This window comes from Dipteris shenzhenensis, chromosome 23, assembly GCF_047967505.1.
Source record: "Dipteris shenzhenensis isolate YYH24624 ecotype China chromosome 23, Dip_SZ_1.0, whole genome shotgun sequence".
NCBI lineage: Eukaryota > Viridiplantae > Streptophyta > Polypodiopsida > Gleicheniales > Dipteridaceae > Dipteris > Dipteris shenzhenensis.
In genome coordinates this window covers 5410409-5429477 of record NC_141618.1, presented here as the reverse complement: position 1 = coordinate 5429477, position 19069 = coordinate 5410409, and positions in this window count along the sequence as shown.

The following is a 19069-nucleotide window of genomic DNA, read 5'->3' as shown; positions in this document are numbered from 1 at the left end:
AGCCACACTCATAGCCTCAACTAATGCACATAAACACTTTTAATAAAACCCTTGAAAACTCACCAAAAGAAGATAATCAAAGTAGACAAAATCAATGGAGTAGGGACTAGATTCACTACATAAGAGTGAGGGATCCTTTATAGAGTCAAGTTATTACATGATAAAGTAGTCAATCATTTGATACTAAGTGGCAAAAGCAACCAAATGCCAAACACCCATTAGCCCCATAAGTTGTAATATTCAGATACCACAAGTTGTATCTAAATCATTACACAATATCTTGAGAGCACTTGTGGTATATTCCCAAGATATTGTGCAATGTCATCAAGATACCCCATAGTGTATCACTACTCAATCAATTTCTTGTCGCTAGTGCAAGAAGCATGATTAAACAGTTTTTAAGGCACTCATGTTTTCACATAATATTCCATGTGTAATCAACGATGTGACACTTGATGATGTGATACTTGATGGCATGGCACTAATGATTGTACATTGCACTACTGATTGGATGATTATGTGGTTGATTGACTTCTCTAGATTATATGGTAGTATGTGCTAGATACTGATGTGGTGGTTAATGTTGTGGCCTACCACATGTCAAATAAGGTGAGATGGTAGATAAGATCACGTGTCACAATCTTATGACTGTGGAGACCTCTTTTCCATGTGTCTTATCTTCCACATGTCTTGTAGAGGCTTTGATGTGGAGATAGAAGCATGTGGTTAGAGAAAAAAGCTTGTCATTGAGGTAGAAGGAGGCCAGATTGGACTAAACTCCTTCAAGGATTAATTGCAAGCACCTACAAATTAGGAATTGGAGATTCTAGAACTATATCAAAGCAAAAGATGTAAACTTTTTGAGAGAGATCTGAGCGAACCTCTGCCACATGATCTATGGAGACAAAGAGACTAATGAGCAAGATAATGAATGATGGACAATGGTGGTGCTTGAGAATGTTGTTGATTAGATAAGGGTATTCAAAGGTAGTACGAAAGCATCACCTTAAAATTAGGTAGCCCTTCTTCTTATATAAGAAATGGAAGAGGGCAAAGAGCCAAGAATTAACATTTTAAGGAGAAATATGAGGTACTGGTCTAGGCATGGAAGCAATAAAGAAAGACTCCACTCAAATTTCTACTCTTCCTTTTACTATTAGCATCTTTTAGGCTGCAAAAGTATGTCACATTGCCTAGTTTCAAGGCCTTGACTCTCATCAATTCTTGGATACTCTCTAGATATCGCTCACCTCTCCACATTACAATGTACCTGCAGGTCATGCTGAGATTTGAGAATACATTGTGGAGGCAAATAGATGGATGGATGGATGGATGGATAGAGAGGTAGATAGATAGATAGATAGATGAAATAGGAAGACAATTTTAGGAGTTTGAGACATTCCCATGATTTTGAGGCTATCCAAACTTGAAAATGTACTTAAAGCTACTCCTAGTTATAGTTTGCATAAGATAATGATTTTTTTTCTTTTTTTGGAGTTGAAGTGTTGTAAGGAAAGGACGCTAGAGTCCACCATGATCAAAGGATGTTGGTGAATCTATTCATCATTTAGCTATATGTGCACATGAAAATTTGCATCAACTTTTGCTCCTTAAATTGATCAACTAGGAACTAAAGTGCTTTATGCAAACTTTCTACCAACCATTTGGTAAAGTAAATGTTTTGCAAAAGATTTGACAATTTGTATAGCTCATCTTTCTGATCCTTGCCTAGTTCAAATTGGTGTGGACCGAACTGAGTTGGCAAGTGTATCCTCACTGCGTTTTGACTCAATTAGACTATAGTTAAGCATGGTTTTGTTGGCTATCATTGATGTAAATGAAGGATGCTAGTGTCAACTATCTTTAGAATTTGTTAATCCTAGGATTCCCCTATCTTCAGAATTTGTTAATCCTAGGATTCCCTTTTTTATTAATATATATATACATATGCAAGATAATGTTTAATAAAGTCTTCTTTGCTATTTCAAATGGTTAATTTGGATTGCTAGTAATTCCCCTAGAACTATTTGGATTATGAGTTCTTGCTATTAATCCCCTTAGAACCATTTGTTGATTTATCCATTCTACAAAAGGTCTTCTAGTGTGTCTTCATGACCTCAGTGGATTAGACTATTAATGTTTCTTTTTTTATATGCATTGCAAAGTTCATATTTTATTACCAATAATTAAGTAACTATTTTATATGCAATTGAATTTAATCACATTGATAACGTTTGTTTTAATGATATTTAAAAATACAATATCATAAAGGAGAAAATAAAAATGACCAAAATCAAAAATTATTTGCATTCATTGCAATGCTAAGCTTACAAGATCAAAGCTATAAGATATTTTCTATATTGATGCAGAATTGTCATTTTTTATGTCCTCCATTTGGAGGTCTATTTGTGCTTTCTGCAAGGATCCAATGGCATTTCAACCTTGCATTTCTTAGTAGGAACTTTGACCATCCTCCAAGTCCACATGTCCCTACCATGTTGGATAAAATTCAAAGTCTATAACTGAATCTAGGTGTTCCCACCTTATTGGATCAAATTCAAAATCCACAATCGAATCTACATGTTCCCACCATACTAGATCAAATTCTTTGTTGCACTGCTACTACTTAGTTCAATAGTCCTTGTACCTAACTGTATCACTACATCCCCTTCTACCTATAGGATCCTAATATTATATACTCACTTTTTCATAGTTGTTGATAAGGTTTTAACTCTACATTTGCTAGTGCAACATCCCAATTGACTAATTACTTGAGAGATCCATGTTTTATGGGACACATCTATTCTTTGACCATTGTTTTTGTCAATCCAAGACATCCAATGCTCCATATACTTCTCTCTCTCTCTCTCTCTCTCTCTCTCTCTCTCTCTCTCTCTCTCTCTCTCTCTCTCTCTCTCTCTCTCTCTCTCTCTCTCTCTCTCTCTCTCTCCCGCTCGCTCTTTCAATTTGTATCTAGGGTTTTTTAATGGCTTGCTTGGTTGTGATTCTTCTATCAATGGAGACATTGAAATTGTATGAAAATGCAAAACATTGCCCATAACCTATTCAACATAAGAGATTCTACTATAGCTAAATATGGAAGTTTGATATGGGGATCAAAACTCAAAATAAATGGGCATGCACATCAAATAAAAAATAACTAGATGGATGTGAGAGGAGCAAGAGTCAAAAAATTAAGAGTTGATAGCACCAAAGAAAAGAAGGAACTTCTTAGCATGTTAGAGGCTAAGGGAACTAGTTTAAGGGATAGAGGCTGCCAAAGTATAGGGAACCCAAAAGGACCACAAAAAAAGGATAGGAAGAGTGAAAGAAGTAGACACAATACTATCAAGATGAGAGCATAACTCTCTCACCTATGAGGGAGAGAGGAAGCTAGAGACATTGAGATGAGAGCTGAACTACTATATGGGGAATCTTTCCCTTTAGTGGTGTGTTTAATTACTAATCTTAATTGTGATGGAGCCTTAAGTAGTCGAGTTATATACTTTCACTATAATGAAAGGAAGGGTAATATTTACTATCTTGTATAGCTTTTATCATGTGTGAATCCTTTGATTAATTTGCATTTGTGACATTTCATATCAACTCCACTCAATGGAATGAAAAACCTTTCAATTTAAGAAACTTTGAACTCAAAAGGATGGTGTGCATCCAAATGCTAGATGCTATTTTTAGAAGGCTTCATAATGAGGAATTGGTGGTTACTATATTTAAGTTTCTTAACCTACATGTGTTGCTCAAGAATAAATGTGCTGATATGGAAATTCTTTCACTTTGATAACCTTTCACTCTAAGAACCTGTGAACTCAAAACTATGTTCAAGATGATTGGAGGATTGTAAGAGTGTGCAGGATTGTGGAGACTTGGCTATCTATATAATAGGTGGTACCTTTGGTGTATTGTATGTTGGACCACCAAAGGAGCCCTATCTTTACAAGGCTGAGGGTTAATACAAGTTGACGTGTTGTTCCTTATCTCTTAGGTGTTATTTCTCCATCTCACTCTATTGAGTGGCTTGCCTCTCTTCTCCTTCCTCATCTCACGTTGAGCTCCTTCCTCTTTGAGTCCTTCTCATTCTTGTGTTGAGGGAGGGTGTTGAGATATTGGCCTAAGATGATTGCAGGATTGTAAGGTTGGATAGGATTGTGGAGACTTGGTTGCCTATTTAATAGGTGGTGCTTCTAGTGTATTGTACGATGGAACACCCAAGGAGCCTTATCTTTACAAGGCTGATGGTCAATAGAAGTTGATGTGTTGTGCCTTATTCTTGGAGTGTTATCTCACCTCCTCACTCTATCTAGTGGCTTATCTCTCTTTTCCTTCCTCACTTCAAGTTGAGATCTTTCCTATTTGCCTCCTCTCATTCTTAACTGAGATATGGAAACTCTTAGAGGTGTTATGACTTGAAATAAATCCAAAAAACCAAACGTTATATGGGACAAAGGTGAGACTGGCTCAAAAAGACATCATCATTATTGTAAAGTGTGTATCTTTAGATTTAATACCATTATATATTTTGCAAATGATTTTAATTGCAAATAATATTGTTGCAGAAGGATAAGTATAAAATTTTAAATAAATGGAGCATGTGTCATTTGCACAAAGGAAGATCACAAAGCTCACTGTTGCTAATGAAAAATTTGAGAATAAAACCTCAATACTTGTTATGAGGTAGGAAAAGTTATGAGACGGAGCCATCTGGTTATTGTTCTTATTATACACGTACGGTTCACAAGATAAAGCAATGCTTGATGGTCGGTGTAGAAGACAAAATCATTTGCCAGTAGATAGTGCTAATATTTCTTAACACCATACACCATTGCTAGGGCTTCTCTTTCTGTGGTGGTATAGTTGATCTCTGCATTATTGAGTTGTCGACTAGCAAAGTAGAATGGGTAGTCTTTCTTATGTTCATCAGGTTGACAAAGCACATTCCCAATTACATACTTGGATCCATCAGTATGAACATGAAAATCAATATCCCAATTGGGAGATATAAGGATGGGTGCTGTGATTAGGCACCACTTTAAACACTCAAAGGCTTGGTCGCACTCTTCTGTCCATAAGAATTCCAGTCATAATTTGTAAAGTGGTCTGGCTATCATGGCATACCGTAATATAAATCTTCTATAATAGCCGGCATGTCCCATAAAGACCTGTACGCCTTTGGAATTTGTAGAAGGAGGCAATTCCATGATGATTTTGATTTTTTCCATGCCAGTTGCAATTCCATGTTGAGAAACGATTTGTCCCGAGACAACTCCGTGGGTGACCATGAACTGGCATTTATGCCATACTCCCTGCATTTGATTAGTACTGCTTCAAGACAATTGAAGTGGTCTTTTTTGTTCGAGTGGATGCACAAATCATCCAAGAACACCTGTAAAAACTTATTCAGAAATGACTTGAAAGCTATGAAAATGACTTGCTGGGGCATTACAAAGGCCGAATGGCATGCCATGGTGCCATACTTAGGATTTGTTCGACGAGGTCCACATACCTTAGGGTGGAACCTTCCCTTATAGGTATCGTGTGTATTGCCATGTCTGGTGAAATTCCTTTCATCTCTTTGTATGACCATGCTAGGCAGTCATGGTATTCCATTCGGAATGCTTTGAGCTTGGTTTCATCTTCCTGTCAAAGTTTTTTCCCAATGAAAACCAATTTCTCTTCCTCCCCTTCAATCACAAGCTTAATTGCTCGAGTTTTTGCCGGTCCCTCCTAGATTGGAGTTTCTCCAATGCTATCGGTTTCTTGAACTTTAGATTCTCTTAGTGGTCTTGGCATTACTATGGGGACACTGCCACTTGTGTAATTCTTGAAGTACTTTGGCACTTCTCGAAGATCATCCTTCGATGGTGTTGAACTAGCCTGACATGTGCTATGGGTATTGAGTGGCATAATATCATTAACCAATTTGTTAGGCTCTTGGGAACTTTCTTTTTCTAAAGTCTCTTAATCGATCTTCATCCACACATGTGGCTTATACTTTCGAACCTTCTTATGTTGGGAACTGTGGGGTAACTTTTCCACTGGTAAGGCATTCCCAAGTAAGGGTTCATTTGCTGTGCATACTCCTTCTAGTCCCTCAGGGGACCATCCAAGAGGAGGTGGCTCAAATTTTGAGGGAGCTAGCTTTGCAAGCTACAATTCAACAATCCTTGTTTGGACTCATTCGAATTCATTGAAGTGTTCGGCCTTGGCTTTTTGATGATTTCCTACTTCAGCTTTCTTGCAGGATCTTTTGCTGTTATTCAACTTTGGAGGTTCAACTTTTGGAAGCTCAACTGCCATTAGGGCATGCAGAATGGCTAAGTCACTGTCAAAGACTTAATCTTCAATTTGAGCATTCTCAGCCTCAGTTTCAAGGTCTTAAGGAAAATCTGAGTCATCATTGGTATGGGTACCTTCTTCAGGTTCATTATCCCACTCAGCCATAAAGAATGGCACCTCTAGATCGATTGGTTCTTCATGTGTGAGTTGAGGATCTACCTATATCACCTTAGCATCTAGATATCTACGAGAAGATGGGGTCTAATGAATGGCAGTTGTCAATGGTTGCCAATGTTTGTATCCAATTATTGGCATTTCTTTGTGTATCGCCCGCTATGGCATGCTATTGCAGGGGAGTTGATTTGCTTGAGATCATCGTTGAAGACGTTTCATCCAACACTCTAAGCACAATTGGTTTCATTGCTCCTGCCCCCACATTCACCTGAACTACAGTGTCATGATTTTGGATTATCAGTCTATCAGTTCCCCAATTATGGAGGACTGATGCTTCCCACAGCCAAGGACGTCCTAGTAAGATTTGATAGGATTTTTTGGGGAGATCCAAGATTGTGAATTGAAGGGAAAAGTGGACTCGTGTGACTTTTGTTAACACGCCATTCACCATTCCCAAGGGTTTAGCCCGTGAATCATCGGCAAGGCATATGTTGAAATTAGCCTTTTGCATTGGTGGGAGACCCCATTCATTGTAGAGCTCCTTGGATAGGACATTTACACCTGCTCCACCATCCAACTATGGCTTGGACTTCATTATATGCCTTGTGGATCAAAGGCACAGTGATGTTGCATATGTCATCTCTCTCACCCAACCATCTGCATAGGGATATCTTCTATGTCTTCCAGAAGCGGAGGGGGATTTGCGAGTTCAATCCAACCTTTGAAACTCTCCCAAAGATTGGGACAATTTCGTAGTAGGATTTCGATGGGAATTGACATAGGACAACTTAGAATGGTAGAAAGCATGGCTCCTTCAAGTTGGTGTGTCGGTACATTATGTTGTGGATTCTATTGTTGGAATAGAGGCTCGAGTATAATATCAATACTCGAGCCGGGCCAAGTCATGGATTGGATCTTGAGCTTTCTTCTCAACCTCAAATTGAGCTTGTTCCTTTTGTACCCATTGTTGAATTGCCTGAAAACAAGCCTTCTCCACTTCTGCATTTGGGTATGGAGCTTCTTTTATTTGAGGCTCGGGAGCTGATGTGGATGAGCTTGGTTGCTCATTGCTTAACAGAGGTAGAGGCACTTGTGTAGTCTTTTTAAGAAGTCATCTTGATTGAATTGGAATATTACGGTCCTTGGTGGCTTGTTTTTGCTGGCATGTAATTACATTCACAGGTTGTGATATTACACTTATCGACCCTAGACTTTGATGGTCCAACCCAATAATGCCGATTGGGACGTCAAGCTTAGCCTTAGTTTGTTGTGGGGCCTTATTTTTCATGGGACAATCCATACAGGCATGTCCTATGCCACAATCTCTGCAGAGTGGTTGGAAAGTAGTGGGGCTACCACGATGAGGGCACTCTGCAATCCAGTGATTTTCTCCACAACCGTAGCACTTGATTGGCGCTTGATATATATTGGGTCGAACTTGATTTGCATAGACTGGTATTAGACCTTCTACGCCTTCTACATAGTACACTCGATTTCATACTCGAATGGCAAGTCCACTTCCTCGGCTTGCAGTTGTTGTATTGGAACTACCAGAGGAGTTGGATTTGGCAATCTTGGATATGGTTGTGGATTTGGATTCCTGAGTAATTACAAGACTTGTGTCTGAACAGGAACAGGAGTCAACCTCGGAGCTGGGGGCGCTTATGCAAGTGCCGGTTGCATGTACACTGGTATGGGTGCCGATTGGTATTGCTGAGATCGAGGTGGGTTGTTGCGCATGTTGAAGATGCAACTATTTTCATTTTGGCCACCGATGATGCAGATATGGCACCACAACCTTGGCGGTGGATTTGCTTGTGCAATGATCCTGGCTCTTAGGACCAGGCATTCATTTGCTATATGATTGGCCATGCAGTGTGGGCAGCATACATTTTCTCGCCGTGGATAAGTCTGAGGTGGTAGTTGAGACATGTGAAGCTTTTGTTCCATGGCCTGCATCATTTCTTCTTTTAGCTTCATGGTCATGGCCTCTAGGCGATCTTCATTAGAGGTTTCGGCAGTGGACTTGGATTTCCCTTTTTAGAGCATTTATCTCATGCACTGGATCTTCCATCATCACTGCTGGTGTCAGAGTCAGTCATGCCATCCTTGATGTCAATGGCTACCAAATGACAGCACTGAATGTTTCGTAACTGTGCTAATCTTTTTCATGTCTTTGTGGATTTTCTTCCTTAGTCTTGCAATGAACCAGGCTGTGAGATACTTAGCATCGGGGCATGGGTCACATTTGGCAATTAAGCATTTCATCTTGCCTAGGTACGTGCGTACATCTTGTCGGTGAACGTATTCGAGCTTGCTTAGTTGGAGAGCGGGATCATGTTGTAGTCTCTCCATTTGAAAGGGCCTCTTGAATTTAGTTTCCAGCGGGTCCCATGTGGCTCTTTCTTCCACTAGGAGGTCTAGGTACCCTTGTAATGCTTCATCAGTTAAAGCCATGGGGAACCAGGTGACCTTGGTTTCATTGGATTGCCGCTCGCCATGCAGCATCAAAATGGTGGAGGAATCGGGCTTGATCGCCCCTACTGTTTTATTTGGGAAGTTTGAGTTTGCCCAGGGGGAACCTGCCTTGATTGTTATTGTTGTTATCGAAATTGTTGCGATTAAAGAAATTGTTCCCCTCCGCATCGAGGTCAAGATCCCCATCATCGCGACGGTGCCACTCGGCCATGTTGTGTCGTGGAGGAGTCAAAGGGATTTCTTGAATTTCAAGGGGGGAATCGGGGTAGAGGATTGTTGGAAACCCCATTTTACCCCTACTTCAACACTACGTATCTCGCCTGTTTAGGACCCAAACTGGGTTTGGGGGGGGGGCTTGGTCAATAGGTTTAAGTGTGAATGGACTTAAAGTCTAACTGAGGGAGAGTAATTGACCCAATTCAGTTGACCTAGCTGGTTCAATCCAGTTGACCCTAAGTCATTTTGTCTAACTTTCCTCTATTAACTATAGTTATCCTAACCAAACAGCAACTAACCTGATTCTAACTAGCTGTAGTTAATTCAAACCTGACCCAATGCTAACCTAACCTATTTAACTAACCTAAAGTAACACTAACCTAGCCTAGGTTAGTTTTAGGGTGGGTTAGATTTTTATGTTTTTTATATTTTTATACTTCGAAAAGAAAGGGGGGGGCTGGCGGCCAGCAGGGCGGATTTGGAGAGGAGGGGAGGGCTATCATGGCAACTGGAGGGGGAAGCGAGGGGAAAGGCGGCAAAGGAGGTTGGGGAGGGGAGAGATGAGGGGAGGAGAGAGAGGAGGCCGGGGTGGGCTAGAGGCCCTGGCATGGGTGCAAGAGAAGGGTGGAGGCGCAGGCATGGGCACACAAGGGGGTGGGTGGCCATGGGTGTGCCGTTGCTAGTTGCACCACTGCTGGCGATTGGCTGCACCGTCGCTAGCTGGCGTTGCATGAGCTGCGAGCCTCCTTGGCCCAAGGCCTAAAGCTTAAAGCCTTAGGGGCTTAGTTAGTAGGGAGAGGAGAGCAGACAGTGAGGGAGAGAAGGGGAGAGGGGAGGGGGCGGAAGGGGGGGGACAGGAGGGGTGGTGGAAAGGGGTTGGGTGGGAGGGGAGGAGGGGGGGGAATGGAGGGGGTGGGGGGTGGAGAGGGGGGGGGGAATGGAGAGGGGGGGGGGGAAATGGAGGGGGAGGAGGGGGGGTGGAGGGGGTGGGGGAGGGGGGTGGGGGGAATGGAGGGGGTGGGGGGGAGGGGGGTGGAGAGGGGGGGGGGTGGAGGGGGGAAGGGGGGGGGGGGGGGTGAAGGGGATGGGGGGGTGGAGGGGAGGGTGGGAGAAGGGGGGGGGGGGATGGGGTGGAGGGGATGGGGGTGGAGGAACTTGATGGAGGGAAACTTTGATGGAAATCCAAAGGGAGGAAGAGATGGTCACCTTAACGCTCTCCAAGTCTTTATCGATGTAACAGGATTGTTGATGGAGAATGGACGGTGGGTGGATGGCTAGGTTATCGTTGTGAGAAGGGCTCGAAATGACTAACCATGTGAGGATGGGAGTAGGGTTGGTGGTCGATGGAGAGGGAGGAGTGTCTTGCGCAGGGCTCAGAATGGGGAAGAGGATGGAGTCTAGATGTGAAAGAAGAAGAATGAGGGGGTGGAGTGGGTTTTTATAGGAATGGGTGTAGGGTTAGGGTTAAACCTAAACTCTTCCTAGGCCATAACTTTTCATGGTTAGCTCGGATCGCTCTTCTATAAAAAGGTGAAAGGATCAAAATTGGAAGCTACCTAGCCTGATTAGTTTTTCAAGTGGCTTCTTTTTTAGAAATAAAGAAAAATTCTTAAGGCAGTAACCCAAGGTTGATGCTTGGGGTTGATATGTTTGGCTAGAGTTGGAAAAAAATTCTCTCTCCTTGCCCTTGAGTGTTATATTCGTGAAAATTTGTAGTAGTTCATGTTTTACACATACTTGCGTATGTTTACTCATTACTTGAGATGCTAGTCTCCCTAACAACGGTGCCAAATGTTGGCTCTTTCCCATGGCTTCTATAGAAAGAGCAGGGTATTCTCAGTGTGCAGGGTTCCGAGGCTTTTTGTCACCTACAAATATATCGATGTTATCGTTTGTAGGATAAGTATAGCTTAGGACCTCAAGTCATATTCCGATGTGAGAGACGTAAGCATAAGTGTGTTAAGCAAACATAGTTCATGCATGTGTGAAAGGGACATGCATCATCATGTATGGGGTAATGAAGGCTTTCACCGGGTTGAAGGGTTTAGGAGGAGTTTAAGGGTTAGAGGGAGGTTCATGGTTTAGAAGGGGGTTCCAAGGTTCAAAGAGAGGTTCTAGAGTTTAGAAGAGGTTCAAGGGTTAGAAGGAGATCCAAGGTTCAGGGTAGAGTACATGGTGGAGAGCTCATCTCCCTCGTAGATCATGGAGGTTAAGGGTTGAGGAACTAAGGGTTTAGGGGGAGCATAGGAGTGGGAGAGGAAGAAGATGTAAGAGCATGGGGGGAAAGGAGAGAGAGAAGGGAGGAGGAAGGGAGGAGGAGGGAGGAGGAGGGAGGAGAAGGGAGGAGGAAGGAGGAGGAGGAGGGAAGAGGAGGAGGGAGGAGGAGGAGGAGGGGGGGGGGAGGAGGAGAGGGAGAGGATGGGTTGCAAGGTTGGAGGAGAGGGGAGGAGGAGTTACAAGGTTAGGAAATGCTTTTGGATGTGGAGTGCAAGGAAGCATGGACACTTCAGACAATTGCTTGGAATACCAAAGTAGAACTCAACACAATGCCCCAAAGAGTGTGGGCTTCATTCCATTATGGGGTATTTATACAAGTTGGAGAGCTTCTCTCTCTGCATGTAGGAATTGTAAGACATTCTCTCTCTACATGTAGAACTTGCATATAGAAGTTGCATGTAGGAGTTGCATGTAGAACTTTCATGTTGAGTATTCCTAAGAGATATTATTCCTAGCCTTATGCAAGTACAAGCAGAGCTTGGCCGCTACTCTATACACACATTCTGTACTACCTAAGTCCATGTTGGCACAATGACAACAAGCATGCAATTATTGAAGTTGAGGTCTATATCTATGTTTTCAAAGACAATGATAAGATATACTAAAATACAAGAGGAAAACTACACAGAAATTGTATCCATACTTCAAGTTTTGCATTATCTTGAAGTAGTATATGAAGTAGTAGGCTTGATCATCTTTCAAGAGTGATGACTTTACTGGAAGCATAAGCTTTCTAAGTTGTAGAAGCTGTGAACTTTTAGACATGATGATTTTAATCATGGGTCTTTTGTATTCAATTGTAGAATTGCTCCTATCCCTGTATCTCATCAAGAATGGATAAATGCAAAAAAGTTGTATTGTTGTGTGACAACCAAGCAAGATGCATTGATGAGTGATGTTAACAAAGGTGTAAAAGAGTTTCAAGGTCCTGAGACATCTAAAAGCACATTTTCTTTAAAAGTATGCACCATAAGCAAAGGAAAGGAGGTGTGTCCAAGTTATGGAAATGGCCCTATGATGTTATCAAGTTAATGGTAAAATCATCTAAGGATTATTCATTTTTAACTTTGATAGATATGGTAAATATGCAACACAAATAGACGAAATGTTGCAAGATGTAACACAAATGGAGTAAACGTTCCAAGATGAAACATTAATCATCAAAGCTTATTTATTTTTTATTTTGATATATATCTTAAAGATGCAACATGAATGGAGGAAATGTGATGAAGAACCACAAGGAAGAAAAAGGAGCTTAGAACCAAAACAAACATATGGAGGTATATAGAGGGGCGGGATCTAAGGAGATCTACCTAACAACCAAAAACATGAGAATTATGGTGTAGTTTAGATGTTGTAGATACAAATGCATGCTATCTACTGACTTACTTGACATGAAGACATGCACAAAAAATGGGTGGCACATGAGAGGGAGTGAAAGAATGAGAAAATCCTCACATATTTTCTTGCTTCTTTCAAAATCCTTCCCAAATGGAAAATTCATTTTGAGCCACTATAATTTTCTAGTCATTTGGTAAATTTTCACCTCCAAAAGGGAGGAAATTTGTACCTAATGATGGCTTCACCCATTTCAACATTCATGTAATTGCAATGGTAGGTTCATGTATTTCAATTTGGATCATTGAAAAAAGGACTTATTAAAACTGACATGACCAATGTGCACATTAAATGTACTCATTAATTTAATGTTCATTCAAAAATTGGTTGTTTTCTAAACTAGCATGAACATGCACATACATATTGTGGTCGTAGTTCAATGCTCTTACAACACATTTCTTGAAAATATTTCACATATCATATATATTCTTATATATGTTTTCCAAATTAGGCAATAGAACACATTATGCTTCAATAACCATCACAAAATCATAAATGATTAAATATCATGGGACTATCATCTTAAGGCTTAAAGTGATCCCTAGTGGCAATTTGGTATGGTTATTCTAACCATACACATAAGAAATGAATTCAACATGTAAATTTTCACTCCTTGTTTTGTACTTCCTTGTGAATGCTAAAATTCATTCCTTCTCTAGCCTTACCAACTAAACCATGATATGTTCCATACGATAATCCTATTAGACCTCAACATGAATTCTTGCATATCCTCTTGACATTGTTATGGAAAAATTAGAAGTGTGAACTTCATTATGGCAAGATTGCACTAATGCTAAAATGTTGTCATGATCAGTATTAATCTACTAAATTAAATGGGTGTTGGAGATTAAGTCCATGGACATAATATGCTTCATAAAAGATGTGGAATTGTTATTAATAGTGATATGTGCAAGAATAAATTCACTGGGGGGGGTTACTCATAAATATGTGCAAGTGGCACATAAGTTCAACAAAAGGTATTTTTAAAATCCCCTTTTTAGGAGGTAGCATTCATCACCATTAGGTGGTCATGCAGCTTCGAGTTTGCCAATCTAATGAGGAAGCGGGGCAACAGTCATTCGTTGCTCATCCGCTCGTATGGTTCATAGCAAGTATTGAGGTGCTTGATCCTAGCAATGCAATCCCTTAGGGATTCCTTTTCGTTCTGCTTTACTCCATACAATTGATTAATTGGGCTCCATTTATGGCCGCTAGGGGCGAACTCCACAATGAAGGCCTTCCTCAATGTCTCCCAGTTGATTTTCTCTTTTGGGGTGAGAGCCCTATACCATTGGCCTACTTTGCCATCCAAGCTGAGACCAAACGAGTTGGTCACTTCTAGGTCCCCAGGAGCACCAAAAGCTTCACAAATCTTCTCAAATCACTCCATGTGGAAGACTAGGTCTCCTTCTCCAAGGAACTTGGTCATTAACTTGGAGATTGCTATGGGTCGCGACTCCTCCAGAGATTCACAATCCTTGTGGGAAACACAGGGGCGGGTGGAGGTGGTGTGGCCCCCTTCCTAGTGCATTCACCAAGATGTGCATTGCCTCATGAGTAGCTAGTGGGGGTGGTGTTATTGTGGGCCTGACGGGATGCAAGGTTGCTGGCTGGCCCTGGTGGTGGTATCCACATAGTTGCTAGTATCGGCATTGGAACGGATGTGCCAAGGCTTGCATTCATCAGTGCAACATGTATGGATGGGAAGAGACGTACTCCTGAAGGAGGTGGGTCCTAGGGCATGGAAACATTAGTTCCTTGCAATGGGCAATAGGGTGGGAACTGTGGTGCCCCATAGTTAACGAAGGTTGGTGGCACCTGGACTATTGGGTGTTCATAAGGCGCCCCTCCTTGGAAGTTCCTTGCATCCCCTTGGCTAGGATCTTGCCCTCCGGATTCCCTCATCCATGGATCTTCATCATCCATACATTCCCATTGGGGAGGTCTTGCATAGGTGGACAGTCTTGGGTTGGCAAATGTGGTTTTCGTCTCAGTCTGTGGTTCGAAAGCTGGATGTTGTTGACCTTCCCTTCCTGTCGATATGCCAGCAAAGGGGTTCTCCATGTCTACCGACTCTGTTTGGCCTAAACGTCCAAACATGTTGGAGAATGTACCTCTCACCTGGATGCAACCAAAGGTGTAGGAGAGTTAGGAGAGGCCACACTAGTGTATGGGGCTTCGGAAGCCCTTGGACTTGAGGGGTCTTGCGTTACTTCATCCAAGCTCTCCATCTCATTGGAGCTAGATAGATCTTCCTATCAAGGTCCTATTAACGAGTGGGGGCTAGAAATCGAGCTTTCGGATCCCTAGCTAGGGTGAAGGGTGGGCTGAGCATAGCTCGAAGCACTATCTTCTTGCATGGGATCCTTGGACAAAATTCTCTCGGACCTCAAGTGCAACCTCTAACTAGGCACACTCGGGTTGAACTGAGGTTCCCGAAATTTTTTTAATTCCTGGCTACCCCATAGGTATCCCAATGGTCATAGGGATAGCTCTATGGTGACAATCATAGGGATAGGGTATCACATCGGATGGCGAGATATAGTAGTGCAACAGTTGGCGGAATAATTATAGCGATGAGCGACAGAGTAGGCGTATCGCGATGATCGGTGGAATAGATATTGCCATGTGTTTGGTGGGATAAGACGCAAGTGGTGTAGGGATAAGGTTAAGACAACAAGTGGCTGGGTAAAGAGGTCAGCGGTGTTGGTGACAAAATATGAAGAGGGGAGAGGAGAAGAGTGGAGATGAGGAGAGAGGGCATAGCTAGAGAGCACACCACAAATGACTAACTGTACACTAGAATTAGTTGAAAAAATAGAATATATACAAACCCTTTTAGGGTTAGGGTTAGGGGATCTAACCCTTTCCTTTATAGCACTCTATAAGGTTAGTGCTATGCACATATGATCACGTGATGGTGCTATGCACACATGATCACATGATGTTGAGCGTGAACTCTCAACACCTTCCCTCAAGATCAACATCATGAAGTAGGCCTTCCCTCAAGATGATGATTCTGGGGAATCGAAGAAGGACTGAGCATTACATTCCATCACACCCCTTTAATGGGAATGTCCTTCCTCTGCATCAAACCAAGAGCTAGTCGGTGTTTCTCGAATAGCTCTTTACCGAGTGGTTTGGTAAAGATATCTGCAACATTTTCTTTGCTATCACAATGCTGCAGTGTGATGTCACCAAGTAACACTCTTTCTCTGATGAAGTGCTCTCTGACATCAATGTGCTTTGTTCTGGAGTGATATACTAGATTTTTGGCCAATGCTTGAGCCGATTGATTATCACAGTATATTGTTGTTGGCTTTGACTCATCAAAGTAATCTGTTTCTGACAATAGTCTTCTGAGCCATATAGCCTCACATGCACCTGTAGTGAGTGCTCTATATTCTGCTTCAGTCGAAGACAAAGAAACAGTTGGCTATTTGTTTGACAACCATGATATAGCACCTTGACCAAGGAAAAATGCATATCCCTGTGTCGATCTCCTGGTCTCATGATCTCCGGCATAGTCACTATCACAGTATCCATGCAACCGTGGATGACTTCCTCTATATTCTATCCCAAATTGTCTTGTACCTCTGATGTATCTCAAGACTCTTTTGGCTGCATTCCAGTGAGACTGTTTTGGATTTGCCATAAACTGTGCTAGTGAGCTTACTGAACAAATATCTGGCCGTGTGATTGTCAGATATATAAGAGATCCAATGAGTTGCCTGTAGTATCTGTCATTGACTGTAGGCTTTTCTGAATCTTTAGTAAGTTTCAAACTCTGTTCCATGGGAGAGGCTGCAATCTTGCAATCTGCCATATGAAACTTCTTCAGGAGACTGTCAACATATTTGAGCTGACTCATGAATGTGCTATCTGAATCTTTCCAGAACTCAATTCCAAGACAATAGTGCATAAGTCCAAGATCTTTCATGTCGAACTCTGCAGATAAGTCTTGTTTTAATTTTCTGATGAAGCTATCCTTGCTTCCTGTCACAATCAGATCATCTACGTACAAAAGTGCAATAGTAATATCTTCCCCTTGAACTTTGTAGTAGAGAGTATGATCTGCATTGGACTTCATGTATCCCAGATCAGCAAAATACTTGTCAATTCTGCTGTACCAACTTCTGGGTGCTTGCTTTAAGCCGTAGAGACTTTTCTTGAGATGGCAAACCTTGTTCTCTTTGCCTGGTTCAACATAACCTGCTGGTTGTTGCATGTAGACTTCCTCGTCTAGATAACCATTGAGAAATGCATTCTTGACATCGAGCTGATACACATTCCATTTAGTGAGTGTCGCTAGTGATATCAAGAACCGTATGGAATCCATCTTTGCTATTGGAGCATAAGTCTCATCATAATCTTGGCCATATTGTTGTGCAAATCCTTTTGCAACTAATCTGGCTTTGTATCTCTGAATACTGCCATCTGGATTGTACTTTACTTTGTATACCCATTTGTTGGCTATGGCCTTCTTGCCTGGTGGAAGGTCGCATAATTCCCAAGTGTTATTTTTATACAGCATCCATTTCTTCATTCATTGCAGTTTGCCATTCTGGCTTATCTACTGCGTCTTCGAAGTACACTGGCTCTTCTGTAGCCATGATGGTAGTCATAAGAGCATAGTTGGTGGTTTCCACCGGAATTGCTTTGCCTTTCTGAGCATATGTCAATCTGGCTGGTGGTCTGCTTTCCCTAGTAGACCGTCTGAGCTGCTGTGGCACTGTTTGGGGTGTTGCTGGCAATTCTTGCTCTTCTTCATCAACCTGTTCTGTAGATGACTGTGAAGTCGATGCTTCTATCTCCTGTGTAGGTGAGGTTTTCCATTCTGATTCCTCATCGAAGATTACATCTCTGGAGATAATGACTTTGCGGTTGATGGGATCATACAATTTGTATGCTTTACTTTCTTCACTGTAGCCAACCATGATGCATTTGCGTGACTTCGCATCCAATTTCCTGCGATGATCATCATGTATGTGGGCATATGCTATGCAACCAAATATGCGGAGATGCCCAATGCGTGGCTTATGTCCAGTGAATGCTTCATAAGGAGTCATACCTTGTATCGGTTCGGTAGGAAGCCGATTAAGCAAGTAGTTAGCTGTAGCTATTGCTTCTGCCCAATACTGATTCGGAAGATGCTTTTCACTAAGCATTGCTCTAGCACTGTCTGCTAAAGTCCCATTCTTCCTTTCAGCTATTGCATTTTGCTGAGGAGTATCTGCACATGTGAATTGTCTTCGAATGCCATGAGTTTTGCAAAAGTTCATGAAGGCTGAAGACATGTATTCACCTCCTCTGTCTGATCTCATGACCTTGATTTTTCTGCCTGTTTGGTTTTCTACCATGGCTTTGAATTCTTGAAATCTGGCAAACACTTCAGATTTCTCTTTCAAAAAGTAGACCCAACAATATCTGCTGTAGTCGTCGATGAAGGTCAAGTAATAAAGTGAACCATTGATGCTGCGGGTCTGGGCATAACCCCATATATCTGTATGAATTAAATCAAGAATACCTCGTGCACGAGAGGTACTTCTGACAAAGTTGGTTCGCTTTTGTTTGCCGAAGCAGCATGCTTCACAAACTTTTCCAAGAAACTGTAGCTTCGGAATCCCAATTGCCATATTTTGATTCCTTAGATCTAACAAGTACTTGAAGTTGACATGACCATATCTCTTGTGCCATTTTGCAGATAGTGGCATCTGTTGCATTTGAGCTGACATGGCATGCTTATCTGGTACTGTAGCTAGCATCCTATATAAGCGTCCTTCCTTGACACCTTTTGCTACTAGCTGACCTCTTTTGGATTTGTCTCTGATAGTGCATTCATCACCGTCGAAGATGACTTTGTAGTTGTGTTCCGTCATTTGACCTACTGACAAAAGGTTCTTGCTGAGCTTCGGAACATAGAGCACATCTTTGACTAATCCTTTTGTACCAAAAATTGTTCATAGGGATAACACCTGTCCCTTGAACCGGATTCGGTGTATTGTCTGCTGTATAGATGACATTCTTTTGACCTTCTAATGGCTTCATTTCTGTGAACCATTCCTGATGATTTGTCATATGAGATGATGCACCGCTGTCGATGTACCAAGGATCCTGTTCCTCTTGGTCGACTTGATAGCTAAAATCCTCTTTGGGATTGAAATCAGTGTCTAGGTGCATTGTATCAGTCTGATGCAATTCCTCACTTGCAAGAAACATATTTCCATGTTCA